This window comes from Gorilla gorilla, chromosome 18, assembly GCF_029281585.2.
Source record: "Gorilla gorilla gorilla isolate KB3781 chromosome 18, NHGRI_mGorGor1-v2.1_pri, whole genome shotgun sequence".
Taxonomy (NCBI): domain Eukaryota; kingdom Metazoa; phylum Chordata; class Mammalia; order Primates; family Hominidae; genus Gorilla; species Gorilla gorilla.
In genome coordinates, this window is record NC_073242.2 from 6548960 (window position 1) to 6563503 (window position 14544).

At 49.3% G+C, this 14544-nt stretch overlaps 1 protein-coding gene across 43 annotated transcripts in view; it reads left to right on the forward strand.

The window, feature by feature from the left end:
- The first annotated feature begins 5756 nt into the window (after positions 1 to 5756).
- Positions 5757 to 14544, forward strand: part of FLYWCH1 (FLYWCH-type zinc finger 1) — a 40332-nt gene continuing 31544 nt past the window's right edge. For 24 of the 43 annotated variants that reach the window (XM_063699935.1, XM_063699941.1, XM_063699946.1 and 21 more), the window contains exons 1-2: positions 5772 to 6001; positions 8022 to 8135. The gene's annotated coding sequence lies outside the window, so the exon portion shown is untranslated. Of the gene's footprint in view, positions 6002 to 6700; positions 7098 to 8021; positions 8136 to 9028; positions 9097 to 14544 lie in introns of those variants that run through there. The other 19 variants (XM_063699934.1, XM_063699949.1, XM_063699945.1 and 16 more) reach the window with 6 other exon arrangements.

Consider the following 14544-nt stretch of genomic DNA (forward strand, 5'->3'; position numbering starts at 1 on the left):
TATCTAGCTTCTACTTTGACATAATTTCTCACCTACAGAAAAGTTGCAAGAATCCCAAAAGGAGGCTGACTGGGGTGGCTCACGTCTGTTTCCCAATGCTTTGGGAGGCCAAGGAGAGAGAATCGCTTGAGCTCAGGAGTTTGAGACCAGCCTGGGGAACATAGGGAGACCACGTCTCTAGTAAAAATTAAAATTAAGACCAGGAGGGGTGGCTTACGTCTGTAATCTCAGCACTTTCGGAGGCCAAGGCGTGTGGATCACCTGAGGTCGGAAGTTAGAGAACAGCCTGACCAACATGGAGAAACTCAGTCTCTACTAAAATTCCAAAACTAGCCGGGCGTGGTGGTGCATGCCTGTAATCCCAGCTACTCGGGAGGCTGAGGCAGGAGAATCACTTGAATCCGGGAGGCAGAGTGCAGGGACCAGCCCCACAGGGTCGGTGGGTCTCTCCCCGTGTGCGGCGATGAGAGAGTGTAGAAATAAAGACACAAGACAAAGCGATAAAAGAAAAGACAGCTGGGCCCGGAGGACCACTACCACCAATGTGCGGAGACCGGTAGTGGCCCCAAATGTCTGGCTGCGCTGTTATTTACTGGATGCAAGCAAAAGGGGCAGGGTAAAGAGTGTGAGTCATCTCCAATGATAGGTAAGATCACGTGGGTCACGTGTCCACTGGACAGGGGGCCCTTCCCTGCCTGGCAGCCGAGGCAGAGAGAGAGAGGAGACAAAGAAAAAGACAGCTTATACCATTATTTCTGCATATCAGAGACTTTTAGTACTTTCACTAATTTTCTACTGCTATCTAGAAGGCAGAGCCAGGTGTACAGGATGGAACAGGAAGGCAGACTAGGAGCGTGACCACTGAAGCACAGTATCACAGGGAGACGGTTAGGTCTCCGGATAACTGTGAGCGAGCCTGACAGATGTCAGGCCCTCCACAAGAGGTGGAGGAGCAGAGTCTTCTGTAAACTCCCCCCGGGAAAAGGAGACTCCCTTTCCCGGTCTGCTAAGTAGTGGGTGTTGTTCCTTGACACTTTTCGCTACCACTAGACCACGGTCCCCGTGGCAACGGGCGTCTTCCCAGACGCCGGCATCACCGCTAGACCAAGGAGCCCTCTGGTGGCCCTGTCCGGGCATAACAGAAGGCTCGCACTCTTGTCTTCTGGTCACACCTCACTATATCCCCTCAGCTCCTATTATGGTATGAGGCCACCACTTCTCCTGTTGTCCTTCCCAGTTTCTCCCCAACCCTCCCCTTTTCCCTAGTTTATAAGACAGGAGAAAAGAGAGAAAGCAAAAAGTTGGAAAGAAACAGAAGTAAGATAAATAGCTAGACGACCTTGGCGCCACCACCTGGCCCTGGTGGCTAAAATGATAATAATATTATTAACCCCTGACCAAAACTACTGGTGTTATCTGTAAATTCCAGACATTGTATGAGAAAGCACTATAAAACTTTTTGTTCTGTTAACTGATGTTTGTAGCCCCCAGTCACGTTCCTCACGCTTACTTGATCTATTACGACTTTTTCACGTAGACCCCTTAGAGATGTAAGCCCTTAAAAGGGCTAGGAATTTCTTTTTCAGGGAGCTCGGCTCTTAAGACACGAGTCTGCCGACGCTCCTGGCCGAATAAAAAAACCTCTTCCTTCTTTAATCCAGTGTCTGAGGAGTTTTGTCTGCGACTCGTCCTGCTACACTATCTCTGTATGGCCTGGTTTTTCCTAGGTTATGATTATAGAGCGGGGATTATTATAATATTGGGATAAAGAGTAATTACTACAAACTAATGATTAATGATATTCATATATAATCATGTCTAAGATCTATATCTGGTATAACTATTCTTGTTTTATATTTTATTATACTGGAACAGCTTGTGTCCTCAGTCTCTTGCCTCGGCGCCTGGGTGGCTTGCCGCCCACAGCAGAGGTTGCAGTGAGCCGACATCACGCCACTGCACTCCAGCCTAGGCAAGAAGAGCGAAACTCCGTCTCAAAAAAAAAAAAAATTTAAAAATTAAAAAATTAGCCGGGGTGGTGGTGCGCACCTGTAATCCCAGCTACTCGGGAGCCTAAGGCGGAAGAATCGCTTGAACCCGGAGGCAGATTTGCAGTGAGCCGAGATCGCACCATTGCACTCCAGCCTGGGCAACAGAGCGAGAGTCCGCCTCAAAATAATTATAATAATAATAATTGCGGCCAGGCGTGGTGGCTCACGCCTGTAATCCCAGAACTTTGGGAGGCCGAGGCAGGCAGATCACAAGGTCAGGAGATTGAGACCAACCTGGCTAACACGGTGAAACCCTGTCTCTACTAAAAATACAAAAAATTAGCCGGACTTGGTGGCGGGCGCCTGTAGTCCCAGCTACTCGGGAGGCTGAGGCAGGAGAATGGCGTGAACCCGGGAGATGCAGATTGCGGTGAGCCGTTATCACACCACTGCACTCCAGCCTGGGCAACAGAGAAAGACTCCGTCTCAAAAAAAAAAATAAAAAATTGCGGTGGTCTCAATGATGTAAAATTAAAGGTAGTGATTCATTTTCACAAAGATTGACAAGAAAGATGACAACTGGAAACTCAAAAGACCCAGAGTAGGCAAAAGAATATTGAAAAGGAATAACAAGCAGCACGCAGTGGTTCATGCCTGTAATCCTAGCACTTTGGGAGGCCGAGAGGGCAGATCACCTGAGGTCAGGAGTTCGATACCAGCCTTGCCAACATGGTGAAACCCTGTCTCTACTAAAAATACAAAAATTTAGCCGGACGTGGTGGTGGGTGCCTGTAATCCCAGCTACTTGGGACCCTGGGGCAGGAGAATCACTTGAGCCCGGGAGGTAGAGATTGCAGTGAGCCAAGATCGCACCATTGCACTCTAGCCTGGGCAAGAAGAGCAAGACTCCGTTTCTAAATAAATAAATAAGTAATAGATACATCAATGGAATAGAATCAAGAATCCAGAAACAAACCACATTTATGATCAATTGGTTGTCAACAAGGGTGCCAAAGGTAGGGCGTGGTTGTTAGCACTTTGGGAGGCTGCAGCGGGTGAATAACTTGAGCCTAGGAATGTAAGACCAGCCTGGGCAGGATAGGGAAACCCCATCTCCACAAAAAAAAAAAAAAAAAAAAAAAAAATTAGCCGGGTGCGGTGGTGTGCACCTGTAGTGCCAGCTACTTGGGAGGCTGAGGCAAGAGGATCAATGGAACCCAAGAGTTTGATTGAGGCTGCAGTGAACTGTGATCTCACCACTGCACTCCAACCTGGAGGACTGAGGGAGATTCTGTCTCAAAAACCAAACAAAACAAACGAAGAAACAAAAACAGCATCCTGGCCGGGCATGGTGGCTCATGCCTGTAATCCCAGCACTTTGGGAGGCCAAGTCGGGCGGATCATCTGAGGTCAGGAGTTTGAAATCAGCCTGGACAACGTGGTGAAACCCCGTCTCTCCTAAAAATACAAAAATCAGCCGGGCATGGTGGCGCACGCATGTAGTCCCAGCTATTGGGGAAGCTGAGGCGGACAATCTCTTGAACCGGAAAGCAAAGGTTGCAGTGAGCCAAGATAGCGCCGTTGCACTCCAGCCTGGGCATCGCAGTCAGACTCCTCTCAAAAAAAGCTGGGGGGGCTGGGCGCGGTGGCTCACGCCTGTAATCCCAGCACTTTGGGAGGCCGAGGCGGGCGGATCACAAGGTCAGGAGATCGAGACCACGGTGAAACCCCGTCTCTACTAAAAATACAAAAAATTAGCTGGGCGCAGTGGCGGGCGCCTGTAGTCCCAGCTACTCGGGAGGCTGAGGCAGGAGAATGGCGTGAACCCGAAAGGCGGAGCTTGCAGTGAGCCGAGATGGTGCCACTGCGCTCCAGCCTGGGCGACAGAGCGGGACTCCGTCTCAAAAAAAAAAAAAACAGCCGGGCGTGGTGGCAACTGTCTGTAATCCCAATCCCAGCTGCTCAGGAGGCTGAGGCAGGAGAATCACTTGAACCCGGGAGATGGAGGTTGCAGTGAGCTGAGATCGTGCCACTGAACTCCAGCCTGGGCGACAGAGCAAGACTCCATCTCAAGAAAAAAAAAGTAATTAAGTTCTGCTACTACTTTTTTTTTGAACAGGGTCTTGCTCTGTCGCCCAGCCTGGAGTGCAGTGGCCTGAGCGCAGCTCACTGCAGCCTCCAGCTCCCAAGGTCAAGTGATCCTTCCACCTCAGCCTCCTGAGTAGCTGGGACTACAGCGCATCACCACATCCAGCTAATTTTCTCTTGTTCCTCTTTTCTTTTTTTCTGTAGAGAAAGAGTCTCACTATGTTGCCTAGGCTGATCTCAAACTCCTGGGCTCAAACGATGCTCCTGTCTCAGCCTCCCAAAGTGCTGGGATTACAAGCAAGAGTCACTGTTCCCGGCCAACATGGGTGAACTTTGAAAATGCTATGCTAAGGCTAGGCGAAAGAAGTCAGTCACAAGAGACCACATATTTGTTGCATGGTTTCATTTATATGAAATATGCAGAATGCGCAAATCTATAAAGACAGAAAATAGATCATATTACTTAGGGCTGGGGTGATTAGCAAATTGGAGGGTGATGGCTAAAGGTTTCTTCTTGGAGTGATGAAAGATTTTAAAACTGACTATGGTGCTGTTTGCACAACTGTCTGACTATACTAAATATCATTTAATTGTACACTTTAAATGGGAGAAATGCATGGTATGTGAATTATATTTCAATAAAGATCTTACCAAAAAATAGTAAACTGATTGTGTTAACATAGTTTTATGAAAAAGTACAATATTTTCCCAAAGAAATTTAGTGAGAAGAGTGACATAGTTATACATTTTTGCAAATATCTTTGTTGCTAGCTTAAAAGAAGACTACTGGCTCTCATACCTGCTTCTACATTCAATGTGTTACATCACACGTCATGCAGACTTTGTAATACTATGTAATATTTCTGCTTTTTTTTTTTTAGACACAGTCTCACTCTCGCCCAGGCTGGAGTGCAGTGGCGCCGTCTCAGCTCACTGCAACCTCCGCCTCCCGGGTTCAAGTTATTCTCCTGCCTCAGCCTCCCGAGTAGCTGGGATTACAGGTGCCCACCACCACACCCGACTAATGTTTGTATTTTTAGTAGAAACGGGGTTTCACCATGTTGGCCACGCTGTTCTCGAACTCCTGACCTCAGGTGATCCACCCGCCTCGGCCTCCCAAAGTGCTGGGATTACAGGCGTGAGCCACCGCGCCCGGCCCAGGTATTTTGTTGTTGTTGTTGGCTTTCTGATGTAAGAAAGAACTGTCCCTTCTTCCCCGTTGACTTATTTCCTTCAGTTTGGACTCCTATCGTAGTCAAGGTTATAATCCGTTGCTATCGCTGTTTATTTGAATCTCACACTGGTTCCGCTCTGGGGTAGGGTCACTGGGGGCGTCAATGAGATGCATGAGAATCGCCTTCCCACGAGGTCAGGAAACGGACAGGCCCAAGAGTGCATCTCAGCAAACGCTCCGCTTCCTGCGGGCAGACTCAGATACTGGGGACCGTCCTGGGGTCTCAATTAAGCGCCCCCTACTCCAGCCCCTTTACGCTAAGAGAGCCCTGTTCAGCTCCCCCATCCTAGCTCCGCCCCTGGACGCCGCCGTCCAGTCTCGGGATGGCCCCGCCTTTTCCGTGAGATACGTCCCCGCCCCCACACGCTGATAGGCCAGGCCTGCGGCTCGGCGCCGCGCAGGGAAGACCCGGAGCAGCGGATTTACCTAAGGAACGGGCCGCGCGGTCTTGCTGCGCATGCTCCGAGGTAGCGCGCCTGAGCGTTCCGCAAGGCCGGCTCCCCGGCGGGGTCGCGCGCGCGGTCACGGGGCTCGCTCCCGAGGGGCAGGTCGGGGCTGGGAGCTGGCGCTGGGGTCGGGGTGGCGGCGGCGGCCTGGGCCGCGAGGTCGACGCCCGCTGCTGCAGCGGCAGAGGCTGAAGGATCCGCCGCGGCGCTGTCGCCGGAGAGGGAGGGCCCCGCTGCCGTCGGTGAGGACAGGCCCCTGCGGGCGGGGAAAGTCCCGCGTCCCCGGCGTGGACGCGCCCCCAGCCTGGCTCTCCCGGGGGTCCCGAGGGCTGCGGGTGCTGGGGAGGGGTCTGCGTCCCGGCGCTCAGGCCGCCTCCTGTGGGGTCTCCCGCGATTCCCTCCTTGCTCCTCGCCCCTCCATCCCCACCACCCCTGTTCCCTGGCCTAAGCCCGACACCCCCACATCAAGGATCCCCGCACTCGTCCGCCGTGTCCTGGCGGTGTCTGCCCCGCCCAGCGCTGCCTTCCTGGACCCGCAGCATCAGCCCCGTCCCACGGTTGCAGCTCGGGCGGTCCCAGTGACCTTGCACTTTTGCGGGTCGGGACGCACCCCGCTCCCGCTTCTGACCCTATAGATCTCCGGTGACGGCTTTCGAACTTTGTTGACCCACAGCCGACACTGAGAAATGCCTTTTATGCGTGTACTCTGTGCCTGTGGGTCTGGATGACTGAAGCGCAAGTTTAAAGGGAGACGCTTGTTTAAGCTCACATGACGCAGCTGGATCTGTTCGGATTAAATTCCGTTCCATTCTCTTCCACCCGGTTCCAAAAGGCTGCTGCTAACCCATGGAGCCTGCACATAACGGGTCTGACGTAGTTGAAACCCTCGCTCTAAACCCTGCCTGTTGTTTATTCCTTGTACTGGGAGGAAGCTGAACTCCCATAGTCAGATAATCATGTGCAAACTCCAATTCCAACGAAATGGCTTATTTTTATTTTCATATTTCTGCTTTCCAGGGCCAATATGATTTCCAGGGCTTGATCTAGATTTTCTCGTGTGATTATATCATGTTTCTCTTGTTCCTTTCCCAAGTGCTACGGGCGGGACGTGTGGAAGGAACAAGGCTGAGGTTGGGGCTAGATTGCGGAGCGTTTATGACGCCCAGCTGATGATGCACTAAGGCTGGAGATGGAGATGATTTAACTGGGGAGAGACATGCTGAGAGTTAAGCTTTAGGAAGAGTGACCTGTCAGGACCCTATGTGGAGAATTGGAGTGGCTGCTTGCCAAAGCTGGCAAGATCGTTCAGAGGCTTTGGCTTGGGCTAAAGAGGTCGTGGTAAGGGATGACGTCCTGAGTTGGTGGGAGTGGGAAGGAGAGGGAAGATGGGTATATCAGGCATAAAGGGAGAGAGATTTGAGGATGCATTAGGCTGTGGGAAGGAGTAAATAAACTTATATTATGATGGAGGGTGACTGGGGAATACCGGGCTGGGGGGGTCTCATTGGCCAAGCTCTCCCTTTCTGTGCGCTCTAATTTCTAAGTTGCTTTGGAGCTGTGGCTCTTGGGCACTTCTGCACCCCAGGGAACGTTCTGCAGTGTTGGTGGTCACAACGTGTGGTAGGGCATGACAGTGGGATCTGGCAGGTAGAGACCGGGGTTGCTGAACACCCCACGCTGAACAGGACAGCCGCCCACAGCAGAATCATCCGGCCCAAAATGCCAACGGTGCTGAGATTGTGAAGTTCATTTTTAGAGTAAATTTTAATTATCTGGGCATCTCTGCCACCTTCAACCTCTTCAGGAGGAATGTCTGTGTGCACCCACTGAGCCTGTGATGTCACCATAGTGGTTCATGTCTGAGGCAAGTGCACCTCCAACGCTCATGGTTCAGTTGCGGGTAGGTGGGAGGTGGGTAGACACTGGAGTCATCCAGGAGCTTTAAAAAAAAATTTTTTTTTAGTAGAAATGGGGGGGTGTGGGGGGCAGGTCTCACTGTGTTGCCCAGGCTGGTCTCGAACTCCTGGGCTCAAACAATTCTCTCACCTGAGCCTCCCAAACTGCTGAGATGACGGGTGTGAGCCACCGTGCCACCGGCCCATTCAGAAGCTTTTTAAACAGAGGGCCTTCCCTCCTCCCGCTCCTATCACTCAGGTCCCCTACTGCACCTGGACGCGAACACCTCGTTCTTGTCTAATGGTCGACAGTTCATGGAATAATTTCACTTGCAGTATTGCATTTGCCACTTTACTTTCTTCACAGGTGAAACCAGCCCAGAGAAGTTACGGGATTTGCCCCCGGGTCTCCTGCCCAGCAAGCCAGCGCCGTGACCCAGGTGTGGGGGATGATGGTGACACGTCTCACTCACGTGTGAAGGTAATTCTGTCGCTCCATCAGCTGCCGACAGAGCCGCCTGGTTTTCGAGCCTTACTGATTAGAGTTTGGACCCCTTGGTGTCTGAGAGACACCTCAGTTGCTAACATGTGACCCTTAGGTCTACGCTGAGCCCTTGTGGTCACCAGCAGGACCGCAGTGTCCCAGCCGGCCATCTGGCATTGCACTCAAATTGCTCCGCACCCTCAATTCTGGGAGAAGGGGAGAGAGGACAGGAGAGTGATGCACCATGAACTGAGACTTTGGAGCTTTCCATGCAAATCTGCCGGCCTGTGCTCCATTCACTTAAGAAATCTGTACTGAGTGCAGCCACGCATGGTGGTTCACGTCTGTAATCCCAGCACTTTGGGAGGCTGAGGTGGGCAGATCACCAGAGGTCAGGAGTTTGAGACCAGCCTGGCTAACATGGTGAAACCCTGTCTCTACTAAAAATACAAAAAATTTAGCTGGGCGTGGTGGCGCACACCTGTAATCCCAGCTACTCAGGAGCCTGAGGAGCAGAATCGCTTGAACCTGGTTCAAGGATTCAGTGGAGGTTGCAGTGAGCCAGGATCGAGCCACTGCACTCCAGCCTGGGCGACAGAGTGAGACTCTGTCTCAAAAAAAAAAAAAAAAAAAATTTGTACTGAATGAAGATTGAACATTACAAAAGAAACACATTAGGGCCCCTGTATCTACTGCAAAACAATGGGTATCTACTGTAAAAAAAAAAAAAAAAAAAAAAAAAAAAAAAAACACTTAAACTAGAGTAACAAAAGTGTCTCATTTTTAATAAATGAGATATTTATCAAATTTATTAAATAATATAAATGTATTAAAATATACTCATTTTTATTACATGCACTGAAATTTTTTTTTTTTTTTTCCTGACACAGTCTCATTTTGTTGCCTAGGCTGGAGTGCACTGGTGTGATCTTGGCTCACTGCAACCTCCATCTCCCCGGTAGGTTCAATCAGTTCTGCCTCAGCCTCCTGAGCAGCTGGGATTATAAGCATGCACCACGCCCGACTAATTTTTTTGTATTTTTAGTAGAGACAGGGTTTTACCGTGTTGGCCAGGCGGCAAACTGGGATTATAGGCCTGTGCTACCAAGCCCAGCTAATTCTTGTATTTTTAGTAGAGACAGGGTTTCACCATGTTGGCCAGGCTGGTCTCAAACTCCTGAGCTCCAGCTTACTGGCTAACGGTAAGTAAAATCTTTAACATGTGTTTGCTTTATATGAGTATAAAAGAATTGTATTTCCTTTGTTTTGGTCTAGGGCACTGTTTTTCAAACTGCTTAGTCATTGGTCCTAAAATCACTAGGTTCCAGTCAGCAATTTTTAAAATTACATGGGCTGGTCGCAGTGGTTCACGCCTGTAATCCCAGCACTTTGAGAGGCCAAGGTGGGCGAATCACGGGAGGCAGAGGCAAGAGAATGGCTTGAGCCTGGGAATCGGAGGTTGCAGTGAGCTGAGATCTAGCCACTGCTCTCCAGCCTGGGAGACAGAGCAAGACTCTGTGTCGAGAGAAAAAAAAGAGAGAATCCAAAGAAGAATCTAGAAGATTCTAGATCAGGAATATTGAAATGAATGTGCAAATGGAGGCAAAACTGGCCTCTTCTACAGTGGCCAAGGAAACATATTTTTGATTATAAGGCTGATCTCATCATATTTGGCCTGATTATGCAGTGCAGCAATAGTACTGATTCACCAGATAAGCCTACCTGAGTTTGCCTGCCCGGAAGTCTCCATAAGGAACCTTAGACTTTTTAAAGTCTGTTGTTTCAGCCAGGTGCCATGGCTCACACCTGTAATCCCAGCATTTTGGGAGGCAAAGACGGGCTGATCACTTGAGGTCAGAGGTTCGAGACCAGCCTGGCCAACATGATGAAACCTCATCTCTACTAAAAACAAAAGTTAGCTAGGCGTGTTGGTGCGCGCCTGTAATCCTAGCTACTCAGGAAGCTGAGGCAGGATAATTAACCTAGGAGGCAGAAGTTGCAGTGAGCTGAGATCATGCCACTGTACTCCAGCCTGGGCAACAGAGTGGGACTCCATCTCAAAACAAAAATAGAGGCCAGGTGTGGTGGCTCATGCCTGTAATCCCAGCACTTTGGGAGGCTGAGGCAGGCAGATCACGAAGTCAGGAGATAGAGACCATGCTGGCTAACATGGTGAAACCCCGTCTCTACTAACGAAATACAAAAAATTATCCAGGCCTGGTGGCAGGTGCCTGTAGTCTCAGCTACTCGGGAGGCTGAGGCCAGAGAATGGCGTGAACCCAGGAGACAGAGCTTGCAGAGAGCCGAGATCGCACCACTGCACTCCAGCCTGGGCGACAGAGCGAGACTCCGTCTCAAAAAACAAAACAAAACAAAACAAAAAAAAGAAAAAAGAAATTAAAAAATCTGTTGTTTGATATCCTAAGACACAGAAGGCAAGTCCAGGATGCCTTCTCCATCAGATTTTACCTGTAGTACTTAAAATTTGGGCAAATTCCTCTCTTCTTGAGGTTCCCCAAAATACCCCTAAGGTTCCTGAAACTTGTTAAATTGCTAATACTTTCAAAAACGAGGAAGTCGGCCGGGCATGGTGGCTCACTCCTGTAATCCCAGCTCTTTGGGAGGCCTAGGGTGGGGTGGATCATGAGGTCAGGCGTTCGAGATCAGCCTGGACAACATGGTGAAACCCCATCTCTAGTAAAAAAAAAAAAAATTAACAAAAATTAGCCAGGCGTGGTAGCGCGCACCTGTAGTCCCAGCTACTTGGGAGGCTGAGGCAGGAGAATCGCTTGAAACCAGAAGGCAGAAGTTGCAGTGAGCCGAGATCATGCCACTGCACTCCAGCCTAGGTGAAAGAGCAAAACTCTGTCTCAGAAATAAAAAAAAAGTAAAAAAAAGCCATGACTTTCCCAATAATACAAAGTAAGCCTGTTAATAATTTTTTTTTTTTTTTTGAGATGGAGTTTCGCTCTTGTTACCCAGGCTGGAGTGCAATGGTGGGATCTCTGCTCACTGCAACTTCCACCTCCCGGGTACAAGCGATTCTCCTGCCTCAGCCTCCTGAGTAGCTGGGATTACAGGCGCCCACCACGACGCCCGGCTAATTTTGTATTTTTAGTAGAGACGGGGTTTTGCCATGTTGGTCAGACTGGTTTCGAGCTCCTGACCTCAGGCGATCCGCCCATCTCAGCCTCCCAAAGTGCTGGGATTACAGGTGTGAGCCACCATGCCCGGCCGTTAATGATTTTATGTGACATTAATGAGGAATCCTATATGACATTAAAGATTAAATGAGATGATGTAGATAAAATACTTGAGGTATTTTAGTGCCCCGCACAAAGCAAACCTCAGGTGTTGCTTAGGTTCGTCGCTTAGCTGCAGTCTTCTGTTTCCCAAGGGCATCTATTCTAGTGTTTGTCAAAGTCTAGTTCACAGTCTATCAGTATCAGGAGGATTTGTGAAAAAATCTAGATTCTTGTTCCTCCCTCTTCCTTTGGCCTCCCTCTTCCCCTCCCCCAATCCTCTCCCCACCCCCTAAAATCTGGAGTCTTTTCTTTCCCCCACGAGATGGAGTCTCACTGTTGCCCGGGCTGGAGTACAGTGGCACGATCTTGGCTCACTGCAACCTCCACTTCCTGGGTTCAAGCAATTCTCCCTGCCTCAGCCTCCTGAGTAGCTGGGATTACAGGCGCCCGCCACCATGCCCAGGTAATTTTTGTATTTTTTAGAAGAGATGGGGTTTTGCCATGTTGGCCGGGCTTGTCTTCAACTCCTGACCTCAAGTGATCCACCCACCTCAGCCTCCCAAAGTGCTGGAATTAGAGGTGTGTGCCACCGTGCCTGGCCTTGGATTCTTTTTTTTTTTTTTTTTTTTTTTTGAGACGGAGTCTCGCTTTGTCGCCCAGGCTGGAGTGCAGTGGGGCAATCTCGGCTCACTGCAAGCTCCGCCTCCCAGGCTCACGCCATTCTCCAGCCTCAGCCTCCCGAGTAGCTGGGACTACAGGCGGCCGCCACCGCTCCCGGCTAATTTTTTGTATTTTTAGTAGAGACGGGGTTTCACCGTGTTAGCCAGGATGGTCTCGATCTCCTGACCTCGTGATCCGCCTGTCTCGGCCTCCTAAAGTGCTGGGATTACAGGCGTGAGCCACCGCGCCAGGCTTTTTTTTTTTTTTTTTTTTTTTTTTTTTTTGAGAGGGAGTTTTGCTCTTGTTGCCCAGGCTGGAGTGCAATGGCACGATCTTGGCTCACTGCAACCTCCACCTCCCGGGTTCAAGCGATTCTCCTGCCTCACCCTCCTGAATAGCTGGGATTACAGGCATGCACCACCATGACCATGTAATTTTTATATTTTTAGTAGAGACGGGGTTTCTCCATTTTAGTCAGGCTGGTCTCAAACTCCCGACCTCAGGTGATCCGCCTGCCTCGGCCTCCCAAAGTGCTGGGATTAGAGGCGTGAGCCACCGTGCCTGGCCTTAAATGTTTTTAAGTTATAAACATGTAAAATAAAATTAGCCAAGGAATAACAAATATGACCAGAATAGAAAGGAAATAGTAGGAAAGACCAGTGGATTGAGGGCTAGAACGTAGTGTCTTGTCCAAGTAATATTTTGGTCTTTTTTGGAAACAAAAACTTGCTTAGAAAGATAGTCTTTACTGAATTTGTTAATTGGATTTTGCTTTCTTTTTTTTTCTTTTTTGAGGCGGAGTCTCCCTCTTTTGCCCAGGCTGGAGTGCAGTGGCATGATCTCGGCTCACTGCAACCTCTAAAGCAATTCTTCTGCCTCCGCCTCCCAAGTAGGTGGGATTACAGGTGCTCAGCACCACTCCTGATTAATCTTTTGTATTTTAGTAGATGTTAGCCAGGGTGGTCTCAATCTCCTGACCTTGTGATCCACCCACCTCAGCCTCCCAAAGTGCTGGATTACAGGCGTGAGCCACCACACCCAGCCGCTCTCTGATATATGTGTATATATTTATTCATTTGTTTTAATTTTTTGTTTCTTTTTTTTTTTTGAGACGGAGTCTTGCTCTGTCGCCCAGGCTGGAGTACAGTGATATAGTCTCGGCTCACTGCAACCTCTGCCCCCTGGGTTCAAGCGATTCTCCTGCCTCAGCCTCCCGAGTAGCTGGGACTACAGGCATGCGCCACCACACCCAGCTAATTTTTGTATTTTTAGTAGAGACGGGGTTTCGCCATGTTTGCCAGGATGGTCTCGATCTCTTGACCTCGTGATCCGCCTGCCCTGGCCTGCCGAAGTGCTGGGATTACAGGCGTGAGCCACCGCGCCCGGCCTATTTTTTGTTTCTTGAGATGGGCTCTTGTGATGTTGCGCAGATTGGCTTCAAACTCCTGGGCTCAAGCCATTTTCCTGCCACAACCTCCCAAGTGGCTGGGACTACAGATACGCACCACCATGCCCGGCTCTAAGTACTACTTTTTGTAAATATAACATTTTGGAAATCCTCTTGAATTTTTTTTCCAACTTGGAAAAATTTCCAAATTCTTGTTTGAAAACATTGCCACCCGTGTAATTTTACCAAGGCAATAGGAACATTTCAGGGGCAACACCACCATCTTGTGGCCATGTGGAGTATTGCTGCTGAGGATTTAAATTTGCGCTTCCCCCGTCACGGGTGGTCCTGCCTTATGTAATGGTCCTTTGGAAAGACTCCAAGTGGCCTCCGGTGGGGGCTTCCTGCTCTCTAGAGGGATACAGTAGCAGACATGATTGAACGCAGAGCGTGCTACAGAAAAGGAAGCGCCTTAAAGGCATTAGTTCAACAATGGAAGTAGTTGTGCATTTGAGTGGCAGGATTGGGGTAATTTATTAGTATTATAGTCTTAACATTCTGAAATAGTTTCTATATATTTTTAGAGTATGATATTAGAACTTAGAAAATTTCACAACGTATAATGCATGCCACCCCTTCTTTGCTGAGTAAACCAAACCCAAGAACAAGAAGCTTCTGATGTTTAGTAGAGCATCTGTAATCCCAGCACTTTAGGAGGCGGGCAGGTAACTAGAGGCCAGGAGTTCGAGACCAGCCTGGCCAAAATGGTGAAACTCCATCTCTACTAAAAATACAAAACAAAATTTAGCCATGTGTGGTTTCAGGTGCCTATAATCCCAGCTACTCAGGAGGCTGAGGCCTGAGAATCGCTTGACCCAGGAGGCGGAGGTTGCAGTGAGCTAAGATCATGCCATTGCTGGGTGGCAGTGAGACTCTGTCTTAAAAAAAAAAAAAAAAAAAAAAAAAAACACTTTTTCACCAAGAGACCATTGGAATCTGAGTCATTCTGACCATTGTTTGTTTGTTTGTTTTTGTTTTTTTGTTTTTTTGAGATGGAGTTTTGCTCTTGTTGCCCAGGCTGGAGTGCAATAGCGTGAGCTCCTGCCTCAGCCTC